This window comes from Pelodiscus sinensis, chromosome 24 (genome assembly GCF_049634645.1).
Source record: "Pelodiscus sinensis isolate JC-2024 chromosome 24, ASM4963464v1, whole genome shotgun sequence".
Lineage (NCBI taxonomy): Eukaryota > Metazoa > Chordata > Testudines > Trionychidae > Pelodiscus > Pelodiscus sinensis.
In genome coordinates this window covers 15,722,632-15,744,558 of record NC_134734.1, presented here as the reverse complement: position 1 = coordinate 15,744,558, position 21,927 = coordinate 15,722,632, and positions in this window count along the sequence as shown.

The following is a 21,927-nucleotide window of genomic DNA, read 5'->3' as shown; positions in this document are numbered from 1 at the left end:
GCCCTGTGTCAGAGTCCCTTGTGCCAGGCGAAGGCCCCATTAAGGGGATATTCCCTGCTTGCAGCCAGGTGCCTGCTGATAAGTCTAGGCGGGGGGACACCATACCGTCAGCCTTCCTAGCACTGAAGCCAAAGCACCACAGACCCCCAGGTGTGAACCGAACGGCCATTCGGAGCTGGCTCGGGCCCATTTTCATTCTTTCAGACTCACTTGCCCCCAGCTCCAAAAAGGTCCCAGCTGGGCTCTTTCCGTTGACCATTGGTGAGTTCTCCTCCCCGCAAGCTTCTGAAGCAGCCCTCAGCTCACTCCTTGCTCTGTCGGGGGCGGCGGGGGCACCTGCATACTCGCCTCACGTCAGGGCCCAGATGCTTTGGATGGAAGAGGCCGAGCCGGACAGAGCCCGAGCCGGACAGAGCCGTTCCCTCTGTGTTGTTCACGCGCCTCTTTCTTCAAGAAAAAACTTTACACGACGAATTGTCCAGCAGCACCTGAGAGTCAAACTAAAAGGCTACGTCTACATTGGCGGCTTCTTGCGCAAGAACATCTGTTCTTGCGCAAAAACTTGCCGGGTGTCTACACTGCAGGCACGTTCTTGTGCAAGTACATTTTCAGTCTAGCGTTGGAAAACAGGGCTTCTTCCGGAAGAGTTATTCCTCTCCCTACAAGGAATAAGCCCTCTTGCGCAAGAGGCCAGTGTAGACAGGCAACATGAACTTCTTGTGCAAGAAACCCCTATGGTTAAAATGGCCATCAGAGCTTTATTGCGCAAGAGAATGTCCACACTGCCATAAACGCTCTTGCACGAAAGCACAACTCTTGTGCAAAAGCACGTGCCAGTGTAGATGCGCTCTTGTGGAAGACTTTTTGCACAAGAACTCTTCCGCAAAACAGTTCTTGCGCGAGAAGCTGCCAGTGTAGACGTAGCCTTAAAGTGTAGACGGTCTCATGAGCTTTTTTGTTTGACTCAAAGGCTACATCTAGACTGCAAAGGTAAGTCGGAACAAGATACGCAAATGGCAAACCGCAATCTGAGTATCTTTTTCCGCTTTTCTGTCAAAAGAGGCTTTTTTGACATTTCCGAAAAAATTCTCAGATAAGTGGATGCCTTCTTTGGACGCAGTTTTGACTTTTCTGGTATCCCGGAAAAGTGCTGCAGTCTAAATGTAGCCTAAAATGCTGCCGGACTATTTGTTGTTTTTGAAGTTTTTCAATTACAGACTAACATAGCTACCCCCTCTGAATCTTTCTTCAAGGGCTTCAAGCAAAAAGCCTTTTAGCTTTCCAATCCTTTCTCCTCTGAGGCTGTTTTTGCCCATCTCCCAGCTAGCAACAGAGCTTGGAAAATGCCAGACGGGAGAGAGGGGGAAAAACAGACTAAAAATAAAGAGATCTGGGGGGTTTTTTTAATCGTTTTCCCATCTGGATGCATTTTACCTTTTTTCTCTCTCTCTCTCTTCCCCTTTCTAGACTCCAGTGAAAAAAAACAAAACAGCGGGAGGCAGGTTCTGATTGGTCGACTGCAAGGCGGACGTGCCGGGGGGGGGGGGGCGGGGGGATGCTTCCTTGCAGGAGATATTTGCGTGCTGCTCCTGGGGGGTACAAAACAAGCGCTGGGGACGCCTTGTGCAGGTGTTGGGCAAAGCGGACTTACTTTTAGGGTGCTAAGCAAGAGTCCGGAGCCCTCCCCTGCTGAGTCTCCCGAACAGCCCTGCTTTACAGCCGGGGAAACTGAGGCATAATCTGACTAGGCCAGGGTCAGGCAGCAAGAGCTGGGAATAGAATCCAAGGGGGTTTGGGGCACTGGATTCTCTGAGATGCACCACGGGAGCCCTGGCCCTTTCCAAAAGAGTCTGGATCAGCTAGTGATCCTTACCAACTTCCAGGGCTGAGATTGGAGCGCTGACCATGGCCTCCAGGCAGCCAATGCCTGGCCAGACTCCTGGTGTCCACATCAGGGACTGGACTGAGACACCACTGGCCCCGCTTGGATCTGACAGCAAGAGGATCCCTAGTGGAGAAAGGCTCCCAGCTCCCAGCCTCTGGGTTCTCCTCCCCTGGGAGCAGGAGCACAAAGACCCAGGGTGCAGCTGACCCAGGAAGCAGCCCTTTAAAAAAGGGCAGCATGTTCTAGTGGTTAGTGCACTCGCCTGGCCGTCCAGACACCTGGCTCTGCAGCATGACCCTGAGCGAGCACGTGCCTCAGTTTCTCCTCTATCTTTTCTGTACTCAGACCATGAGCTTTCTTGGGCAGGCACTGTCTCTCCCCCCCGCCCCCGTCTGTGTAGCACCTGGTGCCCGGGGGGCCCTGCTCTCAGCTGGGATTCACCAGAAGATGGTGTTGTGGAAGCCCCATTTCTGAGCCCTCCCCCAGGCTGCAGAGAAAAGCTGGGAAATGCAACTGGGACTGATCTGGACCCATGCGGCCAAGCCGCAAAACCTCACAGGGACTGGCTTTGAAAATCCCCTGGGTTTTCAGCCAATCCCAGGATTCTGAGGGGGCCTGGCTGGGCCTAGTTTGGGCTCGCATGCCTCAAAGGGGAAAACTGACCAGAATCCTCTCCAATAGCTCCCCATGGGGTGGCCCTTATTCTGATGCGGGGATCCCCAAACATGTCCGCCCGAGGGGGTGTGGAGGAACTTCTTGGGGAGGGTGGCAGGGCCTGGGCCTCCTGCCCCACTCCATTCCTGCCACCAGCCTCAGCTCCTGGCTCTAGGGTTGCCAGAGACTTTCATAAAAAATCCCGAACATGACGGGGGGTTGAGGGGAAAAAAAAAAAAAAAAAGGTCGTTGCGCCTTTAAATCCCCACACTCCCCCCACCCCTGCAGAAAAATGCTCCCGCCAGCCTTCCGTCCAAGAAAAACAGAAAATACCAGTATTTTACATGTCCTGTATTTTTTGTGTTTTTTTTTTACTGGACAGGGGCCACAAATACAAGACTGTCCCAGTGAAAACCAGACACCTGGCTATCCTACCTGGCTCCTGACTGTGGCCTGGGTCACTCCATTTCCCGCCCTGGTCCCAGACCTGCCCCTAGCTGAGGCCCCAGCCTCAGGACCCTTATCCCTGCTTATTCTCCTCCTCCCCCCGCCCCGGGGCATGGACAGGTCATGGGGCCTGTCCCTGAAGAGTCTGGGGACCACTCTTCTAGAGCTTACAATTCCCCCCATCCAGATTCACTTCCCCACAACTTCGCCCTATGAGAACGGGTGTGGTTCCTAGCGTAGGCCTCGCAGCAAAGGACAGCGTGAAGGAGGACAAGGAGATCGCTTGATGGCGGTTTCCAGGGAGCCCGTGCGAAAAGCAGCATTGGTAGAAGCACGACAGGGGATTGTTTGAAACCAGGAGGCTGCTCCGGTGCGGGCGCCGACCTTCCACGAGGAAACGAGAGATACGGGGTGGGGACAGGCTGCGAAAGACCTTGAAAGAGAAGACAAGCACCTGTGGTTTGATGAGCTACACGAGGGGGAGCCCGCAGAAAATGTTCCCTCTAATCTTTTCCATCCATGTGCAGAATAAATTGTATGCATACCAAGGCATGTGCGAATGTGCACCACATTGCACACAATGTGCCCTCTCATCTTTTCCATCCATGGATGGACTAGTTTCCATGCATGTGTGGAATAACTTTTGTAAAGTGCACATGGGCACCATCAGGAGAAACAAAAACCTAGCTGAGGGCACTCTGCCAATCAGCTGGGTGGCATTGGAATCTCTCCTGAGTGCCGGCACAAGAGCCCAGCTTCCAGGGAACACAGAAGAGGGATGCAGCGAGAGGAGTGAAACGGGTATTGCTGTGGCTTTGGCAGCTGAATGGAGCGCCTGGAATAAGCTCACATTTGCCAAGGCCAAGCAGAAGGATGCTGCTGTCCTTGAGCCATGGGAGGAGGAAAATCCAGACCACAGTTTTAGCTGTGAGAATGGGAAGGGCCATATCTTGGGAATGTCCGGCAGAATTAATCTACGTAGCCCGGAAGCGAGGACCAAGAGCAGCAATGGGCAATCCAGGCCTGTAAGTGTGCCGCATGAGTGACCCTCCTTCTTCTCAATGGGCCACAGGATTGTCAGAACCAAAGACAGTCTCTCAGGACAAGTTCACTGCACTTGTGTACCTAGAATTTAGGGGTTGTGCCGCAGTAGCACTGCGATTGGATGCGGAGGGAACCCATGGCTCCCACAATGTTAATGTTTAATAGGTAGCAGGTGTAAAACAAACAAGAGGAAGTTTTTCTCCGTGCCTCGCAGTTAACCTGTGGAACTCCTTGCCAGAGGATGTTGTGAAGACCAGGACTTTAACAGGGTTCAAAAAAGGATTAGATAAAGGGACAGGAGAGGTCCATTAATGGCTATTAGCCAGGATGAGCAGGGATAGTGTCCCTAGCCTCTGTCAGAGGCTGGAAATGGATGACAGGGGATGGATCACTTGGGCTACATCTACACTGCAGAGTTTTTGCACAAACCCAGCCATTTTTGCGCAAAAACTTGCAGAGTGTCCACACTAAAAGCACGTTCTTGCGCAAGAAAAAATACAATAAATCATAAGAACATAGGGCTTTTTGCACAAAAAGGCATGTGTGGACAGGCAACAGGGGTCTCTTGCGCAAGAAACCCCTATTGGAAAAAGCACAGGTGCTCTGATGGCCATTCTCCGAATGGCCATCAGAGCTTTCTTGCGCAAGAGCATCCATGGCAGTGTGAACGCTCTCTTGCACAAAAGCACATGGCAGTGTGGACGCACTCTTGTGCAAGAACTTTTTGTGGAAGATCTCTTCCGCAAAAAGTTCTTGCGCAAGAAGCCTGCAGTGTAGACATAGCCTTGATGTTACCTGTGGCAAGGAGTTCCACAGGTTAACTGTGAAGATGTTCACTCCCTCTGGGGCATCTGGCATTGGACACTGTCAGAAGAATGGACACTTGGATAGATAGACCTTTGGTCTAACCCAGTATGGTCATTCTTATGTGAATCAACATGCACCTCACTTCATGGGTATGTCTAGACTACATCCCTCTGTCGCCAGAGGGATGTAAATTAGACAAACCGAAATTGCTAATGAAGCAGGGATTTAAATCTGCCGTGCTTCATTAGCATAAAAATAGCCGCTGCTTTTTGTCACCACGGAGCTTTGGCGACGAAAAGCAGCAGTCTAGCCACGGTTCTATCGCTCGACAGATCCCTTATGCCTCGTAAACAGAGTTGATGTAGTCTCGACATACCTCATGTGCCGTTGCTTTATGTGTGTGTCACTTGAGTGATACTGGTAGGAAAAACCTATGCGGCTGGAAACCAGTGAAATCTGGCAACTCTGAGCAAGAGCAACGGGAAACAAACTATCTCGTGGGCTGCACAGAGCCCCGATGGGCTGCATGCAGTAGATTTGCTCACCACACTCCTTGAGAGAGGACCCAGTCCACTGAGAACTTGCCTTGTCTGTGCTGGGCTTTTAACCCCGGTTGACTCTCTCAGGTTACGACTACACTGCAAGCTTCTTGCACGAGAAGCTTTTTGCGGAAGAGATCTTTCCCAAAAACTTCTTGCACAGAGCTTCTTGCACTGCAAAGCGATGCGGTTTTGCGCAAGAGAGCGTCCAGACTGCATGGACGCTCTCTTGAAAGAAAACTCTGATGGCCAGTCACAGAATGGCCACCAGAGCATCTGTGCTTTTTTCGCAACCCCCCCCCCTCCGTTGCCCATCCACACACAGCTTTTTGTGCAAGAACTCTTGCACAAAAAGGAGTAGGTATTCCTCTGTCTACGAGGAATAACACCACAAAAACCCCTCTGTTCTTTTGATTTACTGTAAATTTACTTGTGCAAAAACGCACTTGAGGTGGATGCTCTGCAGGTTTTTGCGCAAAAACAACCATTTTTGCGCCAAAACTCTGAAGTGTAGACAGCCTCAGACAGAGGTTAAAGACACGCCTGTTTTCCTAGTGTCGCACTGGGCCCTGCCTTGCCCAGACGGCCGCTGTGTCTGGGAGAAGGGAGCTGAAGAAATAGATTTTCTTTTTTCATTGAGGAAGCTCTCCCAATAACCACAAATAACTGGAAATTTCAATGACTTACTCAATATTGTGAGTCATGAAACAGCTCTTCAAAAAGGCCACATGATGGCTCAGAAAGAGCTCCGAAAAGCTGCTCTTTAGAGACGGGGGGAGCGGCTGTATAGATCTATTCCTCCTTTGGTTTTTACTGCTAATGATATTTTCTGGAAAAATACAATCTCCGTAAAAGATCACACAGCCTGAGGGCCCTCGGCAGAGCTAGCGCTGTATGTGAGAAGTCCAGGACTGGCATTTCAGGAGGGGCTGCGGGTCGGGATCGAGGGGCATCACCAGAGTTGTGGGCAGAGACAGCGAGTGTGCAGAAAGTTTGCTGGTGCCCACAGCCCGCCCCCCCATGCCAACTCAAGCTCCCTCCCTCCCCCACCTGCCTAAGGGTCTGAGGGTATGTCTACACTACCCTCCTAGTTCGAACTAGGAGGGTAATGTATGCATACCGCACTTGCTAATGAAGCCCGGGATTTGAATTTCCCGGGCTTCATTAGCATAAGCGGGGAGCCGCCATTTTTAAATCCCCGCTGCTTCGAACCCCGTGTAGCGCGGCTACACGGGGCTCGAACTAGGTAGTTCGGACTAGGGTGCCTATTCCGAACTACCGGTACACCTCGTTTCACGAGGAGTACCGGTAGTTCGGAATAGGACCCTAGTCCGAACTACCTAGTTCGAGCCCCGTGTAGCCGCGCTACACGGGGTTCGAAGCAGCGGGGATTTAAAAATGGCGGCTCCCCGCTTATGCTAATGAAGCCCGGGAAATTCAAATCCCGGGCTTCATTAGCAAGTGCGGTATGCATACATTACCCCGCTAGTTCGAACTAGCGGGGTAGTGTAGACATACCCTGAGGGTATGTCTACACTACCCCGCTAGTTCGAACTAGCGGGGTAATGTATGCATACCGCACTTGCTAATGAAGCCCGGGATTTGAATTTCCCGGGCTTCATTAGCATAAGCGGGGAGCCGCCATTTTTAAATCCCCGCTGCTTCGAACCCCGTGTAGCGCGGCTACACGGGGCTCGAACTAGGTAGTTCGGACTAGGGTCCTATTCCGAACTACCGGTACTCCTCGTGAAACGAGGTGTACCGGTAGTTCGGAATAGGCACCCTAGTCCGAACTACCTAGTTCGAGCCCCGTGTAGCCGCGCTACACGGGGTTCGAAGCAGCGGGGATTTAAAAATGGCGGCTCCCCGCTTATGCTAATGAAGCCCGGGAAATTCAAATCCCGGGCTTCATTAGCAAGTGCGGTATGCATACATTACCCTCCTAGTTCGAACTAGGAGGGTAGTGTAGACATACCCTGAGGGAGTTTGGGTGGGGGAGGGGAGCAGACCCTGGGAGGGAGTTTGGGAGCTGGAGGGGGTGCAGGAGTTTGGAGGCAAGAGGAGGAGTGGGGGAGGGTGTTGGCTGGGAGTGGGTGCAGGAGTGCTGTGCTTACTTGGGACAACCCCACTGGCAGCAGCTCCTGGGGGCCGGGGATCTCCATGCACAGCTGCCCCCAACCTGTGCATCTCCCAGCTCCACCTGCCCGCCCCCTGGGGGCAATTTATAATAGTCAGGCACCCCTCGCTCCCCCTCTGCTCCACCATTGCCACTGACAGTGCAGCTTCTTGTCCACTTGCTCCACCGGCTGCCAGCAGGTCCCTGCAAACTGCAGGGGAGGGGGGTGTCCTCCATGTGCTGCTCCCAGGACTCTGCAGCAGGAGAAGCACATGGAGACACCTTCCCTCCCCCCCCCCACCCCCCCACAGCCAGAGCTGCAGGGACACAGGTCAGCACAGGAAGCCGCTCGAGCCCTGCTGGTAGCCATGGTGGGGGGCCCAGGCCATTTTAAATCACTTGGGGCAGCCGGGGGACACATGGCAGGGGATGCTCAGAGGTGGCAGGCAGGACCGGGGCAGAGACCCAGCCCCGAACTTCGGTGGAGCCAGGCCCGGCCTAGGAACGTTCCTGGTTTTCAGGCACGACTGGCCCATATAACTTGCCACCTTTGGCTGTGGGGGGAGCCCAGGTTAGCAGGGGGCCATGGGTCAAGATTGAAGGACATCTGCAGAGCAGGGAGTGGGAGCGAGAGAGGGTGTATTAATGTAGAGGGACTCACTATAGGAGCCATGACTATGGCGCCTCCTGCTGGTCTCTCTGGGAACTGGCTCTGTTCCTCAGCAGGGCGCCCCCTTCTGGTTGGTGCCTCCCCCATCGTCACTCTCCCCTCTGATGTCTCCGCTATCTGGACCCACGTCGCTCCCCGGTCTGTGGCGTCCTCTTCAGGACACTGCCCTCCAGCTGTGTCCCCCACTCTGTTCTCCCCCCTTCCAAGAACATCTCAGCCACTCTTAGTCCCAGCACCTTCCTCAGCAGTCAGCTGCAGCCCCAAAGTCCAGCCCCTTGCCTCAGGGGCAAGCCGCAGTCTGAATAGGCTGCGCGCCATAGAGACTAGGCACCATGCAAGGGGGGAACCCAGGCCCACCCACTACTCTGAGTCCCAATCCAGGGACCCTCTAGCAGCAGCCATCTCCTGCCCTCTTTCTCTTCCCTGGGGCCACTTCCCCACAAGCCTTGCTGCTTCTTGGCCCTTGTATCAAAGCCACAGCCTGGGAGGTAACAGGCTGGAGCATCTCTCCAGCTCTCCTGAGCCCACCCAGCACTGCCCTCCAGACATTCCTACTCCCACCATGGCTAAAGCAAGAGTGAGTGCCTGCCAGCACTGCAGCCTTTTATAGTGTCCAGCTTGGCCCTGATTGGCTGAGTGCTCCCCGCTCTGATTGGCCAGGATTGCACAAGGCTAGTTGTAACCTCTCCCTGCTATAGTGGGCTATAGCACCACTGCAAGCCCAAAGACACAACGGCTACGTCTACACTGGCATGATTTTCTGGAAATGCTTTTAACGGAAAAGTTTTCCGTTAAAAGCATTTTTGGAAAAATTGCGTCTAGATTGGCAGGACGCTTTTCTGCAAAAGCACTTTTTGCAGAAAAGCGTCCGTGGCCAATCTAGATGCGGTTTTCCACAAAAAAAGCCCCGATCGCCATTTTCACGATCGGGGCTTTTTTGCGGAAAACAGTACTGTGCTGTTTACACTTTGCGCAAGAGGGCTTTTGCCCGAACGGGAGCAGCACAGTATTTCCGCAAGAACACTGACAATCTTACATGAGATCGTCAGTGTTCTTGCGGAAATTCAAGCGGCCAGTGTAGACAGCTGGCAAGTTTTTCTGCAAAATCATCTGATTTTGCGGAAAAACTTGCCAGTCTAGACACAGCCAACCAGTGCTAAGATGATCCTGTCATAGGGCAACATTAAACAGTGTAAACAAGGTTGGGTGTTTGGTTTAGATTAAATCTGCCTGTTTCACAGCATGGCAAACACAGCACTCAACACCCTTTTAACCTTTCATTAACAACACAGGAAAAGTCAGCGCCTGTTTCCTAGAAGGTAAAACCAGACAAACACACAAAAGGGTCGAAAAAAGGACAATAGACAAGGCAATGTCTGCCTCCTGGACTGATTCTCACCTTCAGCTTTGCTGCCAGGGAAACGCATCCTGGCACATGGGCTGATCAGCCACCCCGGGATGGCTATGCTGTGACAAACAACCCCCGGCACCAAGCCTCAGGACCTGGGTCAATAGCGGTGTTCCCTGTAAACTGGGCACCGGGGCGGCTGCCCAGGAGAGATTCAAATGCCACCCAGCTGATTAGCAGAGCACCCACAGCCTCCCACAGCTGGCAGCATGTGTTTCTATTAGTGGTGCACATCTGCACATGTCTTGGTGCACATAACAAAATTTATTCCACACATGGATGGAAACAAAATAGAGGGAACATTGGTCAACGGAGGTTCGAGGGGCTAAAAGGAGCTGTGTAGACATTCAGGCTCAGGCTAGAACTGGGCTCTAGGACCATCCCTCTGTGCAGGGTTTCAGAGCCCCAGCTCCAACCTGAATATCTCCACTGCTCTTTTTAGCCTTGCAAGGATACCCCAGCCCCACAAGTCTGAGCCAGCTGACCCAGACGAGCCACAGCTGTGTACTTGTGTGGCCACTCAGAAGAGACTCATATGCTGCCCAGCGAATTAGCTGATTAGCCGAGCACCCAGAGCTACGTTTGTGTTTCTTCTCGTGGTGCCCATTTGCACGTGCCTCAGTGCATATTACACACATTATTCTGCACATGCAAGGAAAAAATCCTTAGATGGAAGAGATTAGAGGGAACATCATGTGCCACAAGTATGTTATCACAGTACAGATCAGGAGTGGGCAAGAAACCCATCGCGGGCTGGATCTGGATCTGGAGCTACCGGATCCAGCCCACAGACCACCCTGATGTGACCCTCAGGCATGCAGCAGCCACTGTTTTAAGTACATTGGTACATGGAATAGTGGCACGCTGCTCTAGAGGGAGGGGGAAGCTTCATGTGATCTCCCTGCACCCAGTCCAATCCTCAGCTCCTATTGGCTGGAAACAACCAGCCAATAGGAGCAGAGTGATTGGCCTGGGGGACGGGGCAGAGGGGGCAGCGCAAGCCTCCCCCCCCCACTTCAGGAGCTGAGAGCCACATGGAAGGAGCAGCCTGCAGTTTCAAGCAGTCGGGGGCGACAGCAGGCAAGGAGCCAAGCCTGCTTTTGGATGCTGAAGAGCTGCTGACTGCTTAGATAAGCACCTCCCAGCCAGAGCCTGCCTCTGGCCCCCCCAGCTCCTCCTGCACCCCAATTCCCTCCCCCAGGTCACCATCCATACCCTCTGCACCTCCCTACCCTGGGTCACAACTCCCTCCCAGGACCTGTACCCTCTCCCACACTCTCTCCCCAGGCCCATACTCCCTCCCTGACCCTGCACCTCAATCCTCTGACCCCCTCCTTCACCCAAACTCCCTCTCAGACGTCACACCCCAGTCCCTTACTCCGTGCGCCCTTCTGCACCCACCCTCCATCCTAGACCCCGCCCCCGCTCCACAGAAAAGTGCAGCCCTTGACCACTTTCCAAAATCTTGGGGTGGCCCCCCGCCAAAAATGATTGCCCACCCCTGGTATAGATGTAACCTCTGAGACCTGGCAAGCTTGTGGCAGGTTCCCAGCCCCTAGCTGGATTGTGTCCTTTGAATCTAATCTGCTGCCCTCGGTGTCAATGGCCAAAATCCGATATTGCAGTAGGGCCTGGCTCAGGCCTCACTTGGCAATGTGTGCTGTAAACAGGAAGCAGGTTGCCTGAGGTCAGAGCGTTGATGCTGGATGGCACAGCCTGCTTAAGCCTCGTATCCTGCCACCAGCTCACAGCGCCCTCAGCCCGCCGCCAGCTGGCCAGGGCAGGTTGCATGAGGCTGGGGCAGAGGAAGGAATCCGTTCAAATTCAGCTCACAGGCAGAGCACCCCCTGAAGCAGGATACTGGTGCACACCCGTCTCAGCTCGGCTAAGGGAGGACGTGCTGAGAAAGGGGCCGAGCGCGGACTCTGGGGTTCCATCCTCAGTTCTATGAGGGAGTGTGGTCTAGTGGCTACAGCCGAGCACCCAGACACCAGGGGGGCATTCCTAGCTCTGCCAATGGTTCTTGGTATGATCATAGAATCATAGAACCCTAGAACTGGAAGGGTCCTCGAGAGGTCATCGAGTCCAGTCCCCTGCCCTCACGACAGGACCCAGTACCGTCCAGACCATCCCTGATAGATGTCTGTCCAACCTGCTCTTAAATATCTCCCATGATAGAGATTCCACAACCTCCCTAGGCAACTTATTCCAGTGTTTGACCACCCTGACAGTTAGGAACTTTTTCCTAATGTCCAACCTACACCTCCCTTGCTGCAGTTTAAGCCCATTGCTTCTTTTCCTATCCCCAGAGGCTAAGGAGAATAATTTTTCTCCCTCCTCCTTCTGCCACCCTTTTAGATTCCTGAAAACTGCTATCATGTCCCCTCTCAGTCTTCTCGTTTCCAAACTAAACAAGTCCAATTCTTTCAGTCGTCCCTCACAAGTCATGTTCTCTAGACCTTTAATCACTCTTGGTGCTCTTCTCTGGACCTTCTCCAATTTCTCCGTATCTTTCTTGAAATGTGGGGCCCAGAACTGGACACAATACTCCAACTGAGCCTCATCAGCACAGAGTAGAGTGGAAGAATGATTTCTCGTGTCTTTCTCACAACACTCCTGTTAATGCATCCCAGGATCATGTTTGCTTTTTTTTGCAACATTGTCATACTGTTGACTCATATTTAGCTTCATATGACCCTTTCTGCAGTACTCCCCCCTAGACAGTCGCTTCCCATTCTGTATGTGTGAGACTGATTGTTCCTTCCTAAGTGGAGCACTTTGCATTTGTTCTTATTAAACTTCATCCTATTTATCTCAGACCTCTTCTCCAGTTTGTCCAGATCATTTTGAATTATGACCCTCTCCTTCAAATCAGTTGCAACCTCTCCCAGCTTTGTATCATCTGCAAACTTAATAAGCGTCCTCTCTATGCCAATATCTAAATTGTTGATGAAGACATTGAACAGAATTGGTCTCAAAGTCATTCCCCTAGTCACTGGTTGCCTCGGTTTCCCCATCCTAGACGGGCTCACTCCTGCCTGAGGACGCAGCCGTTGAGTCTCGGCCCTTAGACAGCCACGGAGCGAAGATGCTCAGAGAGGATTCTAGCCTGTGAAGAACAGACAGACTGTGGTATGGAAAATGCAGCTGCTCCAGGATCTCGCCCCTTCCCCCAACGTGAGTCTCATTCCCAGAGGACAGATCCCTGATGGGTCCCAAATAGTTTCCATAAAGAAATGTCTTGAAAAGTCAGCAGTGGCGCGAAAGCTCTTCCCACAGCATCATCACCAGCGTCCCAGGGTTATCCACCTCCACGTTCCATCCGGCACAGGCCCATGGGCATGCACCCGCGAGTGCACACACACACACAAGTGCAGGCACTTGGGAAGGTGTGTAAACGCACACACATGCACGCACGTGCACACACACATGCATACACATATGCAGGCACCTGGGAACACATGCTTACACACGCCTCTGCACATGTACAAATGCATATACAGGCATACACAGGTACATGTGCACGCACCTACATACAAACATGCACCTATACATGTGCACACTGTTACCGAGGCACATCTCCACGGACTCTGTTTTGCAGGCACATCTACACACATACACACACAGATACCCCTCACCTGCCCCCAAGGATCCCTCCTGCACCGGGGCCACCACAGCTAGCAAGGGGCTGACAAAAGTACCCTGCACCCACCCTGCTTCCAGCCTCTACTTATGGGGTATATTGAGGGTAGTCCAAGCACACAGCACTGTGGCTATCCTCTGCTTTTTCCCAGCTTCCCTAGGGGGCGATGGGGAGCAGCACACATGGGATAAGAGGGACGGTCCTTTCGTGAATTGATAACTGGTTAAAAAACAGGAAACAAAGGGCAGAAATAAATGCCCAGTTTTCAGAGTGGAGAGATGTAACTAGTGGGGTCCCCCAAGGGTCTGTCCTGGGATCAATCCTATTCAACTTATTTATAAATGATCTGGAGAAAGGGGTAAACAGTGAGGTGGCAAAATTGGCAGACGATACTAAACTGCTCAAGACAGTTAAGACCAAAGCAGACCGTGAAGAGCTTCAAAAAGATCTCACCAAACTCAGTGATTAGGCAACAAAATGGCAAATGAAATTTAATGTGGATAAATGCAAAGTAATGCACATTGGAAAAAATAACCCCAACTGTACATACAATATGATGGGGACTAAGTTAGCTACAGCTACTCAAAAGAGCGATCCTGGAGCCACTGTGGATAGTTCTCTGAAAACATCCACTCATCACTGTGCAGCAGCAGTCAAAAAAGCAAATAGAATGTTAAGAATCATTTAAAAAAGGACAGAGAAGAAGACAGAGAACATCTTATTGCCTCTCTATAAAACCATGGTACGCCCACGTCTTGAATACTGCGTACAGATGTGGTCGCCTCGTCTCAAAAAAGATATATTGGCATTGGAAAAGGTTCAGAAAAGGGCAACAAAAATGATGAAGGGTTTGGAACGGGTCCCATATGAAGAGAGATTAAAAAGACTGGGACTTTTCAGCTTAGAAAAGAGGAGACTGGGTGCGTCTGCACAGCAGGGCTTAACTCAAAATAAACTATGCAAATTGAGCTACGTCAATTGCATAGCTTATTTCAAAATTGGGAGTGTCTACACAGCACTTATTTCAAAATAGAGCGCTCTTCCTCTGACTTCCCTTACTCCTCGTACAATGAGGGTTGCAGGAGCTGGAAGAAGAAGTCCAGCTTGACAGTATTTTTACATTATTTTGAAATAACTGCCTGCTGTGTAGATATGGACTAAGTTTTTTCGAAATAATGCTAGTTATTAGCATTGTAGACGTACCCTGGATGGGGGGAGGGGATATGACAGAGATCTATAAAATCATGACTGGTGTGGAAAAAGTGAATATGGAAAAGTTATTTACTTATTCCCGCAATATGAGAACTAGGGGTCACCAAATGAAATTAATAGGCAGCAGGTTCAAAATAAACAAAAGGAAGTTTTTCTTCACTCAGCACATAGTCAATCTGTGGAACTCCTTGCCAAAGGATGTGGTGAAGACTCCATCAATGGCTATTAGCCAGGATGGGTAGGAATGGTGTCCCTAGCCTCTGTTTGTTTGGAAATGGATGACAGGAGAGAGATCACGTGTTGTCTTCCCTCCCTCTGGGGCATCTGGTATTGGCCACTGTCAGCAGACAGGATACTGGGCTATGTTAGACCTTTGGTCTGACCTAGTCTGGCCGTTCTTATGTAGAGCAACCCTGAGGCTGCTCTAACTTGCCCTGGGAAACAAACAAGCTCCAGAAAAGAGGAAGCACAAAGGAGTCTCAGAGCCAGTCCCCCCCCCCCCCATCCAAGCCCCAAGGGTAGAGAGCAAAGAGCTGTAAATGAGTCAGGTCTTGACCACAGGAGAGATCAAGCCACAGTTAAAGGGGCTCCAGCAGGGTATTGGCATCATAGCACCCGCCAAGGAGGAGGAGTCGGAGCCCAGGGCTCATGGTTTCAGGATGGGGGCAGGGTAAAGGAGACAGCTGATCAATCTGGAGAGGGCGTTTTTCACCCACCGGATCATTACTCACTTTGTCATGAAATAAACCTCCATGTGGAAAAACTAACCCAAACCCAGGCCCTACAGTGCAGCCTCTAGCGACCGGTGCTGGAAGAACTGCGAGGGAGACCAAGGCCCTCACAAACCGGTCAAACTCTCCTGGAACACCCGCCTCTCACAAACCCAGCCCCCAGGTGCCCTTCCCTCCCCACCAGCCTCACCCTTCTGGGGACCCTCCCCCCATCAGCCTCTCTCTCCCAGAGTCCTCTGCCCTCCCGCCAGCGCCCTTGAGAGCCTCTGCCTCCTCATGACCAGCACCTCCTCCTAGAACCCTGCTCCCCACACCTTCCCAGAACTCCTGCTCCTACTGCCAGCTTCCCCCCCCCCCACAAAGCACCTCCCCCCACCAGCCCTGACCTCCCAGAACTCCTGTTCCTCCTCCCAACTTTTGCTTCCAATGCAGCCTTTCCCCAGGAGCCAGCCAACTGGGCCAGGTTGCAACGCGCTCCTTCCTTGTCAGGTTAAAAATATTGGGGGTGGGGGCGGGGAACAATGACTCTCCCCCCAAAACCATCTCCAGCACCTGTGGCTGCAGCCCACATGGAGGCGCTGGCTCCCTGCACAGCGATCCTATTTGAAGAGCAACTTGAAGTAATTTCAGGGCCAGAAGAGAGGCATGAGGTAGGGGGCTGGGATGCCCAGGCTCTAGGGTTCTATTTCCAGTTGCCCCACAGATCTGTGGGCACGGCTTGGGTCCCCAGCCTCAGTTTCCTCATCTGTAAAATGGTGATAAGGAGCCTCCCATCCCCTGGAGGAGTTTAAATTAATTAGCGCAGGTGGAGCGTGGTGCAGTCCTTGGCTGGGACTTGCTGCTAATTTGCAAAGTGTTGATTATGAAGTGCAAGCACCATGCATTTCTTCTTAACAGTGTGGAACAGAGAGCTGCACATCCCCGGGAGATTAGGGCAGCTGCCCGCATCCAGGGCCAGATCTGGATCTCAGCCCCGAGCTGCCATAACAATCCCACAGACCTGGATATGGCCACGGAATAGCTCCCGCTTATACCCCAGAAGACGGATTGGACGCAGCCCCCTGACTCCAGTGCCAAGGAAGACGGAAGCACTAGCCATCCGAGTCAGGCTACAAGACCCCGCAGCCCCTCTCGGCCTCCTAGCGTATGAGACGGTGTGTTTCACTAGCCATGGCAGCAGCCTCATCTGCTCCAATGGGAAGAGTCGTTAGAGCTGGAATTTCCATCCCCGTTCACATTAATCTGTGCCCCCGTAAGCTGCAGTGGAGCTTCCTGGGAGCTGTAGTGCAGGGCCCCCCCATGCTCCTTGCCAGGTCAGAACTACATTTCCCATGATGCATTCCACTGGTTCAAGGGAGTCTGAGGTATGTCATGGGAGATGTAGTTCAGCCAAAGCTCTGGTCTATTGAGACAATGGGGGGAGGGGATGAGGACCCCAGAACTACAACTCCCATGATGCACTGGAAGAGAGACCATGGTGCGTTGTGGTAGTTGTCATACAGCCAAGTGGGGAAACTGAGGCATGGAGTGGCCACATAGCAGGCAGGGTCACACAGGAAGTCTGCAGCAAAGCAGGAATAGTTCACGGCGAGCGCTCGAATCATGATGCAGTCCTGCCTCTCGCTTGCAGCAGGCAGGTTACTCACTGAGGAGTAAATGAGAGACAAGCCAACTCCCGCAACACACCGACTCCCAATGGAGCTACAACCTGCACTGTGACTCATCAGCAGAGAGGGGGGCCAGACCTCACTAAATTAGGCTCTGCCCTGGGCCCCCAGCTTCCTCCCTGAGCCCCCACACCTATTGTTCAATGTCCCCTGGGTTCTGATGCTGAGAACTTAGGAGACCTGGATTCAAAGCTCTGCTCTGCCACAAACTCTCCCTGTGACCTTGGTCAACTCACGTGACCTCTCTGTGCCTCAGTTTCCCCACCTGTGCAATGATGGTAACAGCCCTATGCCTCAGGGGGTTGTGATGTTAAATACAGTAAGGCCTATGATGTGCTCCGTTACTCTGGTCCTTACATGCTCCATCTGTGAAAGGGAGAAATGATCCACCGTTTGCTGCCCGCTCCACAATCATACAATCAGCTTCAAAAATCAAGAGAATCTTCTAACAACTGCAGTAAACATCAGGTCCTGATTGGCTCCTTCCACCTGGTTTTGGAGGCTGCAGGAGAGACCTTGGCTCACGTCAAGCTCTTCTTCCCATTCACAATATCCCGTTTCTTTCAATCCGAGCGGAGAGTCTCATGACTCCCAGAACCGAGGCTATAAGAAACACACCCAATATTATGGGATTCTCAATAAAATTGGAAGCGATGGCAACACTGCGTTCTATTCAGACTGCATACTTTCAGGGCAGAGACTGTCATCACTCTGACCAGAAAACCTGGTCAAAAAGGGACCCTGGTGGCTCTGGTCAAGGTGGGGTGTGTGCTCCAGGCAGCACTCATTTCAGTAGTCACCCGGAAACCAGTGACATGTTCCTGTAGCTTCGGGGACAGGGGTGGCCTGGGAGGTACTACGCTGCCCCTGAGCACTGGCTCTGCCCTGCAGCTCCCATTGGCCACAGTTCCAAACCAATGGGAGCTGCAGAGCCGGCAGCCAAGGCTTCACGCCCTCCCGCCTGGCTCCGTCCCCACAGCTCCCATTGGCTGTAATTCCAGGCCAATGGGAGCTGCAGAGGTGGTGCTGTGAGGGGGGGAGGTGGAGTGCTCGGAGTTTCCCTGACCGTCCCTGCACCTAGAAACTACAAGGACATGTCGCCACTTTCTGGGAGGTGCCTGAGGTAAGCACCATCCACAACCTGCACCCCTTCCTCACACAAGCCAGCCCTGAGCCCCCTCCTGCATCCAAACTCCCTCGTGGGGCCCGCACCCTAACCCCTCAGGCTACGTCTACACAGCAGCGATATTTCGGAATAACGTTAGTTATTCCGAAATAACAGAGTCCGTGTCTACACCACAAGCAGTTATTTCGACATAATGTCAAAATAATGTCAAGCAGGAGGACTTCTTACCGCGACGCCTGTAACCCTCATTTTACGAGGAGTATGGGAAGTTGGAGGAAGAGGGCTCTAACTCGGACGTCCTGCTGCGTAGACAGCTCCAGAAGCCGAAATAAGCTATCAAGACATAAGCTACGTAATTGACGTAGCTCAAGTTGAGTAGCTTATTTCGGCTTTAGCCCTGCTGTGTAGACACACCCTCAGCAGCCTCAGAACAAGGGTGGGGCTGTGGGGGGGCAGGCTGTGGCTCATGTTGGCAAATGGAAAGTTGGCAACCCCAATAGGCCCCGGATCTCGATTATTCAGCCTCTGTGCAGCCCCTGGTACCAATGAGGCCCTGGTCTCGGCTGTGACCTCCAGGCACTGCGGGAATATGGCCACTGATCATCTGTGCATGCAGTAAAGCACCATGGCTCACCCCCTCGGGGGTGGCATTTCTAGCACGTGCCCTGTCTTGCTTTGGCCAGCAAAGCCACGTGGCGTGCTACACAGCAGCCCCAGGAGCAGGGACGGCTTGCTGACGTGGAGGCGTGTTTGAATCTGCCAGCTGTCTAACAGCCAGGTCACAGGTCTCCATCTCACTCCTCCACCCCCCGTCCTGAGGGCTGGTTACGTGCCCGGCATCGAGGTCCCCAGCATCCCCAATTTTGGCGCAACCCAGCCCCGTTACCGGCAGCTCCAGCAAAGAGGCAGATCACTCTATTGCCCCAAGACAGGGCAAGACTGGAACACCCAGCAGATGTGGAAAGGTGTGTGTGTGTGGGGGGGGGAATCCTGTAATGTCAGCGCCAGCCAGGCACCATTCTGAGCATCGATTCCAGCCTGACATCCTGTATCAAATCTATCCTCCTGGGTCCCGCCTCTTGCCCTTGCGGTCACAACAATGCAACAGCTACGGGCCCAGGCAGCATTGGTTAATTTCACCCACTGTCCAGCGCTAGCTCAGAGCTTACAGCGAGGGCCAGCAATTCTACCAGCCCGCTGCCCTCGGCTGCCCCTGCGACCCATTGCCCAATAGCTGCCGGAGGGGACAGCGAAAAGTGATTGCACGGAGTGAAGGGAGAGACAGTGACATATTGCTCTGTCTAGACACTACCAGGCTGCGGCTGCCAACAGAGAGCCAGTATCCAAATCCTCATGAAAGTGTCAGCTTTTCCACCACATCTCTGCCAATCACCAAAGCACCTTTCGTACACACGCGCTCGTGCTCTCCGCTCAGCATGACCCAGCGGGGGGAACCAGCTGACAGAAGCAGGGCAGAGAAAGAGAGGCCCTAGATCACAGGTGCTACCAAGTCAAGGCCGGGAAGTAGGTTATCACTGGAGGGCAGGTGGTGGGGGAGGGGTGGTTGCATGAGATGAGTTTGCTGAGTCTCAGCCCAGAGCTGAAAGGGATAAGTTGTCCCTTTGCAAACAACACCAGGTAGAGCTGCTTAAGGATCCTCAGGGCTAGGACCCAGGTCACAGAGCCTAGGGATAGCCTGTAGCAAAAATATGTATTTTAATATTGTTTACAAGACTGTAAGTATGGTGCATTATAATGACTTGTTTATACGTTCTGTAGGCTTCTATTTCGCCCTGTTTCTCTTAACTAGATCATGTTTGCTGTCAGGTCTTGGCTTCCTGTCAGCATTACACATTGAGTTATGTACCCCTTGTCTGTATCACAAAGTTGTGCAAGATTCCCTTCTTTTTGCTGTTGCTTTAGTAACTATTAATCATGTCTGAAATGCTGCACAATTGTGTGGTGTGAGTGGCAAATGTAAGGCTGCATCTAGACGACAGGCTTCTTTCGGAAGAGATCTCCCAAAAAACTTCTTCCAAACGAGAGCGTTCACACTGCCAAAGTGCATCGAAAAAGCCATCTGCTTTTTTGACAGATAGCGTCCACACTGAATAGACGCTCTCTCGCATGTAAAGTGTGATAGCTATGGACAGAGTGGCCACCAGGGCACCTGTGCTTTTTCCTCTTTCCTCTTCTTCCGAAAGAACTCCCTCTTTCCTGTCCACGCACACCTTTTTGTGAAAGAGCTCTTTCGGAAAAAGGCTTCCTCCTCGTAAAATGAGGATTACCAATGCTGAAAAACCCACTCTGTTCTTTCAATTTTCTTGCGGAAGAACACAAATGCAGTGTGGACGTTCCTCAAGTTTTATCAGAAAAATGGCCGTTTTTCCGACAAAACTCTGTAGTGTAGACATACGCGAAGTATGTGTAAGTGTGTGCCCAAGTGGTCAAGAAGTGGGAATCCTGAAGATCACCAGGAAACAGCCATTGTGTCTGAGGCTAAATTGAATTAGCAGCATTGATGGGCCCCTGGAGACAGGCAGAGATCCCCAAGAGTGAGAGACAAGGATGGGAAGCCTGACAATTGCCAACAAAGGATAGCTCTGGAAAACACAGATTAACACCTTCTAAGGATGGATGACTGCAACCCACAGATTCTAATGGAAATTGACATGTGTAAACTGGGGACTTCTTGCCATGAGACTCTGGGTTCAATCCTGCAAAGCAAGCCTCAGAGGAGCTTTGAATTGCAATCGACAAGAACCCGACTGCTCACTCAGTCGGTCATCAGTCTTGCATAACTATGCACCGTGTGTGTGTGTGCGCGCACTTCAAAACCTTGCCTCTACAGGCACTGGTTACCAAAACTTCCCCCCAGAATCATAATACACAGATTTGGGGAATCGCTGCCACCATCAAGTGCTTTTTCATCCCTAAAAACCAGGGGTGAACACTCAAAACCACCCCCAGGGTTATCCCAAGCTCTTTTGCTCCAAAAGATCTTGAAAAAAAGAGAAAAACAAGCTGCAGTCTCTGGTAGCTGACCTCACTCTGAGGCCTGCAGATACACACAGACAGACCTTCCAGGACACAAGAATCAAATCATCACCTTAAAAACAGTTATTTTTATTACAAAACAAAAGCTAAACTTGATAAAGCAAACTTGGCTGCTAGATGTTACAGAGCACTGAGGAAAACAAATTAAAAAAGACACAGCGAAAAGTCTCAAGGCACAAAGCAAGGTAGTCAATGGGGAGGCATAGAGTCATACAGAGCAGTTCAAACCAACCCACAAAATAAAGAAAATTACCCTGAACGCCACTAGATTCACTTTTCCCTTTTACTTATTTCTACTTTTCTTTTTGTTCAGTCCTCTCCCATGCCCTGAATTCCTTGGAGACATGGTAGTCCTGCCTGGGTTTAAATCATTCTGTTTCTCTCTCCCACACCAAGAAAGCAGGCAAGGAACCTACATCCAATTCAAATTTCAACCCTTTATCTCGATTGGTTCTCCCAGCCCCCTGGCAAACACCTTTGCTAGCTATCTGAGCTTAACCCCTTATTCTCCGGGTCCTGGTCAGCACTCCCCCTGTCCATTACAGCTTCTTATAAGCATAACAAGCTGACATCACCACCAGGAGGCCCATGGGTGGTGAGTGAGGACCCAGCTGGGGAAGGTAAGCCCCAGACCTGCCCCTCCTTCCTAAAACTCTGCCCCTTCCGCTATCTCCCCCCTGTGGAACCAAGCTCAGCCCCCACCCTAGGTTACTGCCCCCAGCCCTCTCCATGTCCCCATCCCAGCAGATGGTGCGGCCCCACCCTTCCCAGGTGACCAGAGCATCTGGGGCAGACACCTGATCCCTCTTGGTCAGCTGGAGAGCCAGACTGCTGGGCTGTGGTCTGGCGATGGAGAAGCCAGGCTATGGCCCCACCCCAACTGCCACACTGGGGCCCCAGCTCTTCCAATGGAGAGGGTAG